The sequence below is a fragment of the Brienomyrus brachyistius genome, unplaced genomic scaffold, assembly GCF_023856365.1.
Source record: "Brienomyrus brachyistius isolate T26 unplaced genomic scaffold, BBRACH_0.4 scaffold92, whole genome shotgun sequence".
NCBI lineage: Eukaryota > Metazoa > Chordata > Actinopteri > Osteoglossiformes > Mormyridae > Brienomyrus > Brienomyrus brachyistius.
In genome coordinates this window covers 626,150-640,937 of record NW_026042367.1, presented here as the reverse complement: position 1 = coordinate 640,937, position 14,788 = coordinate 626,150, and the positions used below count along the sequence as shown (strand labels likewise).

The window sequence follows — 14,788 nt, the reverse complement described above, 5'->3', positions numbered from 1 at the left end:
CTGATATAAACGATGATTCCGGCACAGATCGTGCATCATAAAAAACAGGAAGGTTCTTATTAATTCAGAAAAATATTGCTCTGAAAAACGGGATTATTATCTCACTAATTCGGAAAAACATAATTATTTTTTCCCAGATGAATGCAATACGCTTCCATAGAGAACCGCTTACCGCGCGCGTGACTGTAGATGCTGCGCCGTAACCGCGAGGCGTGAGCCCCGCATCTCGCGCACGCGGCCGCTCTAATCTGTAAACATGGGCGCCGAAATTTGATATTTTCTGCCGCACATCCAGTGTGTCCCGGGCGCTAATTTCTTTTAGCACCGTGGATCAGGAGAACTTTTTAATATTCATGAGTGAAGCCCTACATGATTGGCTAGCTGATTAATATGTATGAGAGGGGCACTACCTCATTGGCCAGTTAACATCGACTTGTGCTGCCTGTTTCTTCTACCTAAAGCAGGGGTGTCCAAATCCAGTCCTGGGGGGCCGGTGCCCTGTGTAGCAAAGTTCTTTCCCTGTTCCACCATAAATACTTCAGCTCAAGAGCTGTGTAGTTATTAGGACAAGGAGATGAATCAGGTGTGTTAAATGAGGGGAAACCCAAAAATGTGCAGGACTCTGGCCCTCCAGGACTGGATTTGGGCTCCCCTGGTTTAAGGGATTCAGTGACCAATCAGTAATATTCTCTGATGAATATTAAGGAGTGTTACAGAACCACCCTGTAAAAATGCAAATTCACATTTTGCACTTGAGGACAGAGTCCGGTCTCACTGCATACAGGTGCCGTCTTAGGACAATACTAACGAATCTCACACAGAAAACACATACACTCACGGCATCCGCAAAAAGAACAAATGCAAAGGATTCTTTTTTTGTGAAATTAAAGATGTATAACTAATTCAGAATATATTTAACCATCCTACACTCCCACACAAACACGAAGATAATACAAGCAGCTATAAAGCATTTGTAAATAATATTCTTTAAAACAATTATATGAATTGATAGTGTTTTTGGTGATGATTTTGATTTTTTATTTCTCGTTTAGATGTTGTCTAAAATGACATGAAACTCACCTGAACACAAACATGGAAATCCATCTACACACAGTGCAAAAAGCCACACTCATCACAACAATTTTGTGAATACAACCATAACATAGCATGGTATTATTAATAAAAAACATGCAAAGACACTTACATTTCTGTAAGCCTGGTCTGGTCCTGCACTCGCCACCGTGATCCACACTATAGGAGAAGCAGAATGACATAGTACTACTGCTGTATCCATTTATTAATTGGTGCCTCTTCTTCACATACATGCATAAGTATGTGTAGCGTGTCAGACACACACTCTGTACTCACTGCAGCTTCTCCAGTTTACACCTGGGATCCTCCAGTACAGCAGAGAGCAGCTTCACTCCTGAGTCTCCTGGGTGATTGTAGCTCAGGTCCAGCTCTCTCAGGTGTGAGGGGTTTGACCTCAGAGCTGAAGCCAGGGAAGAACAGCCTTCTTCTGTTACTCTACAGCCTGACAGTCTGCAGAAAGATGGGGAAAAAATGTACAATAAATAAGATCACCTGACCATTACAAGCATTACTTTTAAGCAAAAGTGACTCCTCTAATAAATATTTCAATAACCACGTAAAATTAACAACATCTTTTGAACATTTTATAAGAACCTATACTTCTCAGAACAAGAACCAGATCCAGTTGTTATAGAATCATTTAAAAATAATCTAGACTTACCCATATTAACCAATGAAACAGCAAATGCCCTTGATGCCAGAGGTGGAGATTTCAGGTCCAGAGAGTACAAATCCAGACCAAGATTTTGTTTCAACCAACCAGATGAATATAAAGAGTCACAGTCACAGAGACTCAACTGGTTTGTTGAAACAAAATCTTGGTCTGGATTTGTACTCCCTGGACCTTAAATCTCCACCTCTGCTTGATGCACCATTAACATCAGAAGAACTCCATAAGGTCCTCAACCAAATGCCTAACAACCAATCGCCAGACCGGATGGTTACCCTGCAGAAATCTATACACATTTTTGGGACATATTATCTCCACTCTTCAATAGACTGGTAAGAGAAATTAAACATGCATCACAAATCCCATCAAATATGAGCGCAGAGTGTCACGGGTCGTGGTGCGCGAGCGCGGCGGAGAGCGGCGATCGTGCGGAAGGAGCAGGCAGGCAAGCGGGATACGGGGAAAACGGGGTTTTAATCAAGAACAGGGATCTCACGCGAACAAACATCAGGAAACATCAATGACGGACAAAGGACTCGGGTAAGACACGGACTGAAATACACAGGACTGATTGAAAATAATCAGACACAGCTGGGTACAATCCGGGAAACACACATGGGTAGGCAGGGGGCGTGGCACACAGGAGGAGCCGACGAGCAGGGCATGACACAGAGACCATTACATTGTTATTGAAACCTGATAAAGACTAAACACAACCCTCCAGTTACCGGCCATTACAGTGTTATTGAAATCTAATAAAGACCCAACACAACCCTCCAGTTCCCTGCCATTACAGTGTTACTGAGACCTGATAAAGACCAAACACAGCCCTCCTGTTCCCGGCCATTACAGTGTTACTGAGACCTGATAAATACCCAACACAACCCTCCAGTTACTGGCCATTACAGTGTTACTGAGACCTGATAAAGACCCAACACAACCCTCCAGTTACCGGCCATTACAGTGTTACTGAGACCTGACAAAGACCCAACACAACCCTCCAGTTACCGGCCATTACAGTGTTATTGAGACCTGATAAAGACCCAACAGAACCCTCCAGTTACCGGCCATTACAGTGTTACTGAGACCTGATAAATACCCAACACAACCCTCCAGTTACCCGCCACTCTCACTAATGAATACAGACTTGAAAATCATTACAAAAGCTCTCGCCACTCAGTTACAGACAGTCATTCCTACTATAATCCATCCTGATCAGACAGATTTCATCAAGACCAGATATGCCTCGGACAACATCCATAGATTATTTAATTTAGTCAGTACTGCTCAGCATACCCATACTAAAACCATGATTACATCATTAGATGCAGAAACTGCATCTGACAGTCAGTTTGACATTCCTCTTTAATACATTGCATAGATTTGGCTTCGGAGAGTCGTTCACCCACTGGGTTAAAATACTGTCCACCTCACCCAAAGCTACAGTGTCACAGATGGGATCACATCACCTGCATTCACATTCCGACAGGGAAGACAGCTTGCATGCCAGACTAATCATACTAATAACTCAACACAAACTTAGTCTCTATGCAGATGATTTTCTTGCTGTTTTTACAAAACCCTCAATATATGAAATTTTAATTTATTAATACCTTTTCATATCCATCAAACTACACATTAAGTGGAAAACACCCATAATATTCTCACTGTGAAGATGCCTGGGATTCACCTGATCAGGATGGTCCATTTCACACTGTAAATATCCGGTACCTGGGTGTCTACATCTCCCACAGGCTGTCTGACTTGGTTACCCTCAACTACACCCCCTTACTCAAAACAATAGATGAGTCTCCCACTTCAATCAATAAAAATAAAATTACTCGTCCAGAATAATTTCAGAAAAATTCTTTCAAACTCTTAACTCATTAATGTCACATTTTTGCTGGAAAAACAAAAACACAAAATCAAACATTCCCCATTACAGAAAAGTAAATCTCAAGGTGGATTACAAGCTCATTTTTCTAAATTATTACTTAGCAAATCAACTGCAAGACTTAACTAAATGGTCACACTACAGCAGTAACAGCAGCTCATGGTTACAGCAGGAGCAGCTGTACTGTAAAAATCTCAGACATGCAGACTTACTCAAAATGTCATTAAAGAAACAAAACTGCTTTAACAACACAGTGCTGCCATTTCCACAGCACTGACAGCCCAGTGGAAAGCCATTAAAATCACTAACTGTACTCTCAGACCCTGTAAATACACGCCAATCTGGAATAATCTGGACTTCCTACTGTCATGCCCGGCTCGTCCGCTCCTCGTGTGTGCCACGCCCCCTGCTTAGCCCACGTGTACTTCCCTGATCGTCTCCTGCTGTGTCTGATTACTTTGATTAGTCCTGTTTTAAGTCCTGGTCTTACCTGTGGTCCTCGTCCGTCATTGATGTTAGTTCGTGTGAGATGTTTCCTGTTCCCGTCTGCCTTAATAAATCCCCGTTTGCCCTGCTTTCGCCTGTCTGCCTGCTTCCTGTTGGCTCGCCTGCCTGTTCGCCTTACCGGCTTCCAGCGACCCGTGACACCTACTTCACAATATCACTATTCACTATCACTCACGGGGACAGAAAGGGATTACACATCTCCACCTCCTTTTCAGTAACAGTCATTTCATGACATTCGAAGACTTAATCCATAAATACGAGTTGAGAATATGCAGTTTTTCTAATATTTACTAACTGAATCCAGCATCAAAACCAAAATGGACCTCACACATAATACACTGAATCCTCCTCAGATGAGACAACATTCTGCAACTTAAAAATAAAAAGAAACCTCTAGAATATATAATCCTCCATCTGCGACAGACACATTGATATTTGTACCAAAAATTAATTGGAATAAGGACCTTATCTTTTCCCCCAGCTCTGATTTCTGGATGGACGTCTGCAACAACATATTCACAGTGACAAATACTGGCCTTCAGTTCAGTACAAAGTAATTCACATAAAACATGTGACTCAATATAAAAAGTAGTCAGTACTGATACCTGCTCACAGTGTACAAGGGGTGTCACAGGTAATTATCTGCATGCTCTGTGGGCCTGTATACCTGCTCACAGTGTACAATGGGTGTCACAGGTAATTATCTGCAAGCTTTGTTGGCCTGTATACCTGCTCACAGTGTACAATGGGTGTCACAGGTAATTATCTGCAGGCTCTGTTGGCCTGTATACCTGCTCACAGTGTACAATGGGTGTCACAGGTAATTATCTGCAGGCTCTGTTGGCCTGTATACCTGCTCACAGTGTACAATGGATGTCACAGGTAATTATCTGCAGGCTCTGTTGGCCTGTATACCTGCTGACAGTGTTCAAAGGGTGTCACAGATAATTATCTGCATGCTCTGTGGGCCTGTATACCTGCTCACAGTGTACAATGGGTGTCACAGATAATTATCTGCATGATCTGTTGGCCTGTATACCTGCTCACAGTGTACAATGGGTGTCACAGATAATTATCTGCATGATCTGTTGGCCTGTATACCTGCTCACAGTGTACAATGGGTGTCACAGATAATTATCTGCATGCTCTGTTGGCCTGTATACCTGCTCACAGTGCACCGTGGGTGTCACAGGTAATTACTGTATGTTCTCTATAGGTGAAAGATCTGGACTGCAGACAGGCCAATTCAGCACCCGGACTCTTCTCCGACGAAGCCATGTGGTTGTAATAGCTGCAGTATGTGGTTTTGCATTGTCCTGCTGAAATACACAAGGCCTTCCCTGAAACAGACGTCCTCTGGAGGGGAGCATGTGTTGCTCTAAAACCTTTATATTCCTTTCAGCATTCATAGTTCCTTCAAAAACATGCAAGCTGCCCATACCGTATGCACTTATGCACCCCCATACCATCAGAGATGCTGGCTTTTGAACTGAACACTGATAACACACTGGAAGGTCTCCCTCCTCTTTAGCCCGGAGGACACGGCGCCCTTCATTACCAACAAGAATGTCACATTTGCACTCTGACCACAGAACACTTTCCCACTTTGAAACAGTCCATTTCAAATGAGTCTTTGCCCACAGGACACGACGGCGCTTCTGGACCATGTTCAGATATGGCTTCCTTTTTGCATGATAGAGCTTTAGCTGGCATCTGCAGATGGCACGGCGGATTGTGTTTACCGCAGGGGCGTAGATTTAGGGTGGACGGAGGGGATGTGTCCCCACCAATATCCTCCGACCATTGAAATGTCCCCACCAATAATTTAATCCACTTAAAAAAATAAACAATCGTGCTATCAACATTAACCTAGACACGCAGAAAGGGATAAATCATGTTCTCTCCTTGAGTCCTCCCGCCCCCAAAACACATGTGATCATTTTGGTTGGCTGTGCATTTCCCTGCTATCATGTGAGAGGCTGTGGCTGCGTTCAGATACAAGCAGCACCAAATGCAGTGGATTTTTTTCCACGTGCAAGAAGGTGTGTTGGGTGTGGTGACACATGTGAGGATGGCGGCAGCAAAAAAAAAGAAGCTGGACATAAGGAGCTTTTTTTCAAAGAAAAGTGTAAGTCACGTCAAGTTCGCTAGTGAATCCATCAAAGTCCATCAAAGTAACGACAGCAGTTAACGTTAATGCTAGTGGGGGGGGTTTTTACCGCTTTGACGCACATTCATTATAGCAGGGCAGGCTATAGTCTGTGAATACGGACTTAAAACTAACAGCAGACTAAACAGCTAAATGTAAAAGTATAAATATGATCCCTGTCAGTTCTCCTAATCTAATGACGACTATTTGTCAGAAATCATGCAGTCTTGTGAAAGAAATTGATATGCTACATACTAATATTGCCATGGCTAGAATTTTATTGACAGTTCACCAATAGACAATCCACTTCGCACAAATAGTTTTTAAAATGCATTCACTGACCTGGAAAACATTAATGATTTGATTCGAGATTTGCACACTAAGACTCAGAAAAAGTGAAATAAAATGATTGCTGTTTAAATGGCATGTGTTTATCCTGTTTTGTCAGGTGACAGAACCTAAACAACTGTGCTGTGTATCAGACAGTGATGGAGAGAAGGGGTCACAGGTGATGTTGAAGGATGACTTGATATTATTATACCTAGTTGTCCTGAGATTTAACATTGTTACCGATAATAGGCTGAGGCATTCTCTGTCAATGCTCATAAGGAATCCCTCAATGTTTTTTTATTAGGGGACAGAAGCAGATCAGCCATGTTGTAGTTCAGGTGAAGAGGCAAGGTCACAGGACGTGAATCTGCATGTTGATTATATATAACATATAATATGTGTGTGTGTATTATACATGTTGATTATACTAATATTTAACATTATGAGGAGTGATAGGCTGAGGATGTAAGTGATTCATTAGTGTTTTTGGCAAAAGTTTTGAACTGACATGTCTCACTTTTTTGTCACGCTATTTCATCAGGTGGCAATCCTGTCAGGTACTAGTGCAGTCAGAGGGGAAGAGTTAGGGTCAAAGGTCAGGCCTATTAAAGGCATTGTCCAGCCCCCAAAAAACTTTACTCACTATTTACTCCTTAAGTGGTTCCAAACTTTTATGATTTTCTTTATTTCGTTGAATACAAAATAAGATATTGTGAAAAAAAGCTGAAAACCGTTAAACATTCACTTCCGTAGCAGGAAAAACAAATACTATGTAAATCAATGGTTACAGGTTTTCAGCATTCTTCAAAATATCTTCTTTAGTGTTCATCAGAAGAAAAAAAACTTAAAAAGACTTGTGACAAGTGGAGGATGAATAAATGATGACAGAATTTTCATTTTTTTTGCGTGAACTGTCCCTTTAAGCACATAATCATGGTTTTAATGTAGGGATAAAAAGTATGTTATCTAAATAAAATGAGTGGTGTGTTCTCATAAAGTCACATATGTATCATCATAGTCAGTCTTACAGTATGACTAATTGTATAATGTGGTGTATTTCTAAGGAAACTGGTCCACCTGTAGTGAGCAGCAGAGAGAGTAGCAGTGAAAGTGACAACAATGAAGAACAGTGTAGTAGTGGAGATATTCTGCATGTTACAAATAAGCCAAACCAGCCTAACGCCAAATCCATCCCTGTTCAAACATTGTCCAATAGGGTCCTCCATTTTCAAGGTAGGTGGTACAAAGAATATCCATGGCTTCATTATAGCCCCACAATTAAGGGAATTCTATGATTTCACTGAGTGAAAATATATACCATACAGAAAAGTACTATGTCAAAAAAGGCAGACCCTGCATTCTGCTCAAAGGGGTTCACTAACTGGAAAAATGCTCTTGAAAGATTTGAACGCCATCAAAATACTAAATCCCATCATCATGCAGTCACAGTTAGTTGTCAAGAAGCAGTCCCAATAAATACACAACTCTCAACTGCCTGGTCAAAACAACAGGAAAATGCCAGACACTGCTTACAAATTATTGTAGGTGCAGTACAGTATCTTACTAGGCAGGGTTTGGCACTGCGTGGTCATGACAAAGACGATGGTAACCTATTTCAATATTTAAAATATAAACAACAACAACAACAACAACAAATTTATTTTTATATAGCGCATTATCACAACATTACATTGTCTCAAAGCGCTTTACAGTATCCTCACCCAAAGCCCCAGTGAGTAAGCCATAGGCGACAGTGGCAAGGAAAAACTCCCTAGAAGGAAGAAACCTTGAGAGGGACCAGACTCAAAGGGGGAGCCCATCCTCCAGGGGCCGGCAGGGATAGTCAATAAAGCCAAGGATGATGCCTGCCTTTCTGACTGGCTATGCCATTGTCATGACTATACCTCTCCACAAGTGCAAAATGAGATTTTGCAGATGTTAGGAAACAGCAGTCAGAAATATTGCACAGACTATCCAGTCTCTATCTGTCCTGCAGTTCTCAATCATTATAGATGGTACTCAAGATATCTCAGGTGCAGAGCAAGAGTCTATATGTTTAAGATATGTGGATGAGGACCTGGTTCCACATGAGGTTTTTATTGGCTTATATGAGGTCTCAGGAACTACAGGAGTGGAGATTGCCAAGATGGCTGTGGATGTGCTTTTGAGGTTGAATATTCCGATGACATGTTTAAGAGGTCAGACATATGATGGTGCTGCCAACATGTCTGGAGCATATTCAGGTGCTCAGGCAGTACTGAAGAAATATCAGCCATTGGCTTTATATGTACACTGTGGAACTCACTGCCTTAACCTAATCACACAGGCTGCATGCCAAGCTAGTCCTTTAATTCGAGATGCTTTAGAGTGGGTACATGATCTAGGGTCATTAAGCAAACAGTCTGGAAAATTCACAGCTATGTTTGCAGCTGTGGCAGCAGATTCAGATGTACCATCAGCATCACTCAGACCTCTCTATCCATCCAGGTGGACAGTAAGGGGAACTGCTATCAAAGCAGTGCTGTCTCACTATGAAAGTGTCTTGACAAGCTTAGAGGAGATGGCAGCAACTGGATCTAGCACAGGTGCCAGGGCGAATGGACTGCGTGAGAGGTTTGGAAAAGGTAAAACTGTGCTGGGGCTTCTTTCGGCATTAGAAGTTATTGAGGAGCTAGAATGTCTGAACAAGTCTCTGCAGAAACTGCAACAATCAATAGAGTGTGTTACATCAACTCTCCAGTTCAAAAGGAATGAAGAAAGATTTCAGGAGATTTTTAAGAATGCAGTGAAAATGGTGGACTCTCTTGGCATTAACCCTACTATTATCCTAGCATTTCCACCCATCTGTTATCTTGGGCGTGGCCGGTCGGGTCGGTACCGACCCGTGTCCTAAATCAGCCTCCCTCAACCCTCAAACATTTTTTTATCATCCAGTTTGTTTCCTTACCTCTTGGTTGCCTTGTTAGGCTTCCTTATCCATGAAAAGATTTTAAAATTTGGTTTTAAAATTTTTGGTGTGGCCCTCTGAAGATGAGACTTATGATGTCAATAGAACGGCCCAGTCCAAAAAAATTGGTAAAATAAACCTCAGGAGAATTATATAAATAAATCAAAGGTTTATATGTTACCTGACTATTACTGAGGGGTATTAGAACACAACTGTAATTTTTTATTTTAATAATATTACTATCAATATCAATATTATTAATATTAGTAACATCTGTGGTGTTAGGGTCGGTTTTGACCCATATATATTTACTTCAAGAAGAAGGCAAAAAAAGTTTTTTTTTTTCCAAAAGTTGAACTTTAATTCAAATCACAAAGACAAAGCCAAACAAGTAACACAAAATAAAATACAAAATAAATTACAAAATGTAGATCAAACAAACAATCAAACCAATAGAATTAGTAGTACAGTGGTAGGGTGGTAGCTCTCCAGGAGCAGGATTGGTACTGTATGTTTACACTATGTGCAAGTAGGACAGTAAGTGACATTTTTAGTGTGCTCTTTGCAAATATATTTCTTGCATTTGACACTCATTGAATTGGTTTTTCTGTCCTTGCTGCTTGGGCAGACCTGACAGCGCTTTCTTTTGTAATCCAGCGGCCTCTCTGGGTCTGGGTCTGGGTCTGGGTCTGTGGCCGGGCTGGCTGTGGCTGGGCTGGCTGTGGCAGGGCTGGCTGTGGCAGGGCTGGCTGTGGCAGGGCTGGCTGAGGCCGGGCTGGCTGTGGCAGGGCTGGTTGTGGCCGGGCTGGCTGTGGCAGGGCTGGCTGTGGCAGGGCTGGCTGTGGGAGGGCTGGCTGTGGCAGGGCTGGCTGTGGCCGGGCTGGCTGTGGCAGGGCTGGCTGTGGCAGGGCTGGCTGTGGGAGGGCTGGCTGTGGCAGGGCTGGCTGTGGCCGGGCTGGTTGTGGCAGGGCTGGCTGTGGCCGGGCTGGCTGTGGCAGGGCTGGCTGTGGCCGGGCTGGCTGTGGCAGGGCTGGCTGTGGCAGGGCTGGCTGTGGCAGGGCTGGCTGTGGCAGGGCTGGCTGAGGCCGGGCTGGCTGTGGCAGGGCTGGCTGTGGCAGGGCTGGCTGTGGCAGGGCTGGCTGTGGCAGGGCTGGCTGAGGAGGATGCTGGTGCTGAAGCTCTTCGTCTTCCTGCTGACGTGGACGGAGTGCTTGCCGTGGTCTGCAGCTGTCTGACCACAGCTGCAGCGGCTGGGTCTCGGGGGACCCGTTCCCTTTTTTCAATGTGTCCCTTTATAAGAGAATCCCCTTGTTCTTGGAGAAACATTCTTCGCCTTTGATTCTTCCCTGCATTCCACCCTTGGTGGATTTGGGTCCACAACACAGATGCGTTGTAGGCTGACACATCCAGGATATTGTAGAACAATACCACTGGCCATCTCCTGGTCATGCGCTGGCATGTATAGGTGGCAGTCAGCTTGTCCACCCCTCCTTTGTTTTTACTGTAATCCAAAATAATGATGGGCTTTTTCTCTTTTGATGATGACACAGCAGTGTCCTTGTGGAGTGTGGACATGAGAATCACACTCCGGTTTTTTTTTGGACAATATGACACAATAGTGGTTGTCACATGTAATATTGTGTCCGCGCAGTCCATTTGTCAAGTCGAGGACTACACGTCTTCCCTGGTTCCTCTCAGGGATGCCACTTTCAGGTTTTCCTGTGTAAATTTGCATGTTCCAAGCATAGCTTGTTCTTGCATCCCAGGCTGCCCAGATTTTTATCCCGTATTTGGCTGGCTTATTGGGCATGTATTGCCGGAAAGGGCATCTTCCCCGGAAAGGCACAAGACGCTCGTCTACGGTAACCTCTGGCCCTGGATTGAACATCAAAGGCAGGCGCTGCACCCATCTCTCCCAGACATCCCTTATGGGAGCAAGCTTGTCACGTCTTGCTCTCATGTCTCGGTTGTCAAAACTGAGGACTCTCGAGATCATGTGGAAGCTCTTCAGTGACATCGTGGCCCGAAAAATATTTCTGCCTGTTGCTGTGTCCCGGTGGGGCTAGCCAGCACACTCACAAGTCACCTGAAGAGTATTACAGAGCAGAGTTTTACAAATTGTTGGATTGTGTTGATGTCCAGTTTCAGGAGAGGTTTAACCAACCAGATCTAGGTGTCTTGAACAGGCTGGAAGAAATTCTTCTCACAGGAGAGGTGGATGATATTGCTGATCAGTATCCAGAACTTAACAGGGAGACTCTAAAAGTTCAGCTAGCCATGTTCAAGTCCGAATACAATTTCAAATCTAGTACAGAAGTGGCTACTATCATGAGAGGAATGCCAGTGGAGGTGAGGGGTCTATTTGATCAAATTGAAACCCTTGTCAGACGGCTTTTAGTTACCCCGGTGTCATCAGCTGAAGCTGAAAGGAGTTTCAGTTCTCTCAGGAGACTAAAAACCTGGCTCAGATCAACAATGACACAAATGAGACTGAACAATGCTGCTGCATGCCATGTCCACCAGAACAGTCTGGACAATATTGATGTCAGACAAATATGCCAGCAGTTTATTTGTTAACGAGCGGCGAAGGCATGTTTTTGGCTCCTTCATATAGGAGCAATAGGCATTGAGCTGTTGTGTGGTACCTAACAGTAGTTCATGTTTAGATGTAATCCACTTTTATATATACAGATGTTTGAGATGTTTCATTTGCACTATGGCTCAATAAAGAATAGTCTTTATTAAACTATCTTTTTGTCAGTTATTAAACATTCCTTTGACATTACACTATTCCTTAATTTAACTTAATGAATTGCATTTCGAGTGGATTAATATCAATCGAAGCATTGCTAGTATCAATGTAAAGTGATTTTGCATTTTGCAGCATATTAAAAAAACATGCATTCCGTGGACGGAGTTGGGGTGGTGGGGTTGGTGGGTGGGGCAGGGGATGGGGGGGGGGGGGTGGAGTCATAGGTCCCCACCAATGTCCAGAGCAAATCTACGACCTTGCAATCAACAATGACAAGATGCAAACAGTGTGGGCTGCAGTGAACATAAAATGCATATCTGGCAACCTCTCTAACGCCTGTTTGGACCCCAGAGCATCTGCCACTCATGACCTTCACTGCTTTGGCCACCAGCTTCTCTCTGTATTCCAACCCATACTTATCCAGACATAGAATAGAATAGAATAGCTACTTCATTGTCATTCAGAACATACACCGGTTAGTGCACATCAGAGCAAAATTACATTGCATTGACTCATCATCGGCCCAAAAGAGTGTATTAAAAAAAATATAAAGCGGAATTAACATAGAATATGCATAAAAATATATTAACAGCACTATAGCAGCAAACACCAGTGTACATTGCCGTTTCAGACATATTGCAGTAGACAATTTAAGAAAAAGCAGCTCTTGAAAGTGACATGTGGATGGATGGAGAGAGGCGGAGTGTGTGTGTGTGTGTGTGGGGGGGGGGGGGGGGGGGGGGGCTGCCATAAGGTATTGAGAGTTCAGGAGTCTAATGGCTTCAGGAATAAAACTATTGCAGAATCTGACTGTCCTGGTCCTGATGCTGCAAAGCCTCTTCCCAGAGGGCAGCAGGGCGAACAGTCCATGGTGGGGGTGGGCGGAGTCTCTGATGATGTCACAGGCTCTGCTGAGACAGTGTTTGTGCGCAATGTCCTGGATGGATGGAAGAGAAGTCCCGATGATCCTCTCTGTAGGCCTCACCACTCTCTGCAGCCATTTCCTGTCTGAGGCTTTCGAGCTGCCAAACCAGATGGAGATACAGCTGGTCAGCACGCTCTCTATGGTGCCTCGGTAGAAGGTGCTGAGGATGGGAGAGGAAAGCTCTCTTCATCCAGAGCAGGAAGTGCAAACGCTGCTGAGCCCGTTTAACCGGTGATGTTGTGTTTGGTGACCAGTCCAGACTGTCAGTTATCTGCACCCCCAGGAATCTGATGCTGCTGACCACCTCCACAGCACTGTTGTCAGTGACGAGTGCTGAATGACTGGGCTGTTTCCTCCTGAAGTCCATGATCATCTCCCTGGTCTTCTCCACATTCAGGATCAGGCTGTTGTCACTGCACCATCCCACCAGTCTCTTCACCTCCTCTCTATAGGGCAGGTAGTCACTGTTCCTAATGAAACCCACTAATCTACTTTGTATTAAGCCTGAACACCACCCCCCCCCCCCCCATCACAGACGTCCCGCCATAACACTGCTTTAATATATTACCTGCACTGAAGCCCGTTTGGAGTGAGGTGTTTCAGTGCTGCTCCGGTCTCCTCCCACAGTCCAAAGGCGTTCAGGGTTGGCTGATCGGCGTCTCTAAATTGGCTCTGTACTTGTGTGAGTGTGGCTGTGTGAGTGTGTGCAACCTGTGGTGTGTTGGTTCCCGCCCAGGGTTGGTTCCCGCCTGCGCCTGTTGTTCCTGGGATAGACAATTCTATATTATTCTATTATAAATTTATAATTAGTTACATCAGAGGCGTTTGAGTAGCTTGCAAACCCTACAGATTATTTACAAGGTAATATAACTGTTACATAAATGTAAATGCGTGTGCAGATTTGTCTCGAATTGAAAATGTCACAGCAGCCAGGAGACCAAAGCTGGCAGCCCTGTGAACCTCTGACATATATGTAAATAAGCGGGAAACCTTTTCCTGCCACTGAATTAGCTTTCATTAGTGTGTCATTCAGGCCACACACTGGTTTGTGTTAAATTTGTCAGACAAAAAATAAAGATCAGGCTAAATAAAGATGCGACTCAGAAATGCCTGAGTGATTCGGTGTCCAAGGCCTGTGAGATACTGGCACCATATCCAAGGGCTCCATCGCGGGGACCCAGATAAACAGCTTTTGGAAATGGATTCATGCATTTCATCTAACTCAGGACAGAAAATCACCTCCAGACATTCAGACAGGAAATCAAGGGCCGTGCTGCATTTAATCGTAAGCTTGTTAAGGTATAGAGGCCTTCATAAATGTCGAGTTTTGCAAGAAAGGTCAATCTTCTTTGAAAGCTGCCAGCTGGGAAAGTATGTTGGATTATTGAACAAGACATACAGTAATAACTGCTTAAACAAGCTGATTTATCAGTCTGTTTTATAATAATACACTCGTCCTTCCTGAATAACCCCTCACCCTGTTGAATACAGTGATCCGATGCCATTGCTAATGTATGGCCTG

General features: G+C 43.8%; 1 protein-coding gene and 1 long non-coding RNA gene across 2 annotated transcripts in view; one reads left to right on the top strand and one right to left on the bottom strand.

Moving 5' to 3' along the window:
• LOC125727211 (tripartite motif-containing protein 29-like) overlaps nucleotides 1-14,788 on the bottom strand; it is a 113,597-nt gene that overhangs the window by 1,680 nt on the left and 97,129 nt on the right. The gene's annotated exons all lie outside the window — the stretch shown is intronic.
• On the top strand, nucleotides 6,200-7,002 carry LOC125727225 (uncharacterized). Its single transcript, XR_007388602.1, has 3 exons — nucleotides 6,200-6,291; nucleotides 6,761-6,820; nucleotides 6,947-7,002. It is a non-coding gene; the product is annotated as an uncharacterized LOC125727225 (long non-coding RNA).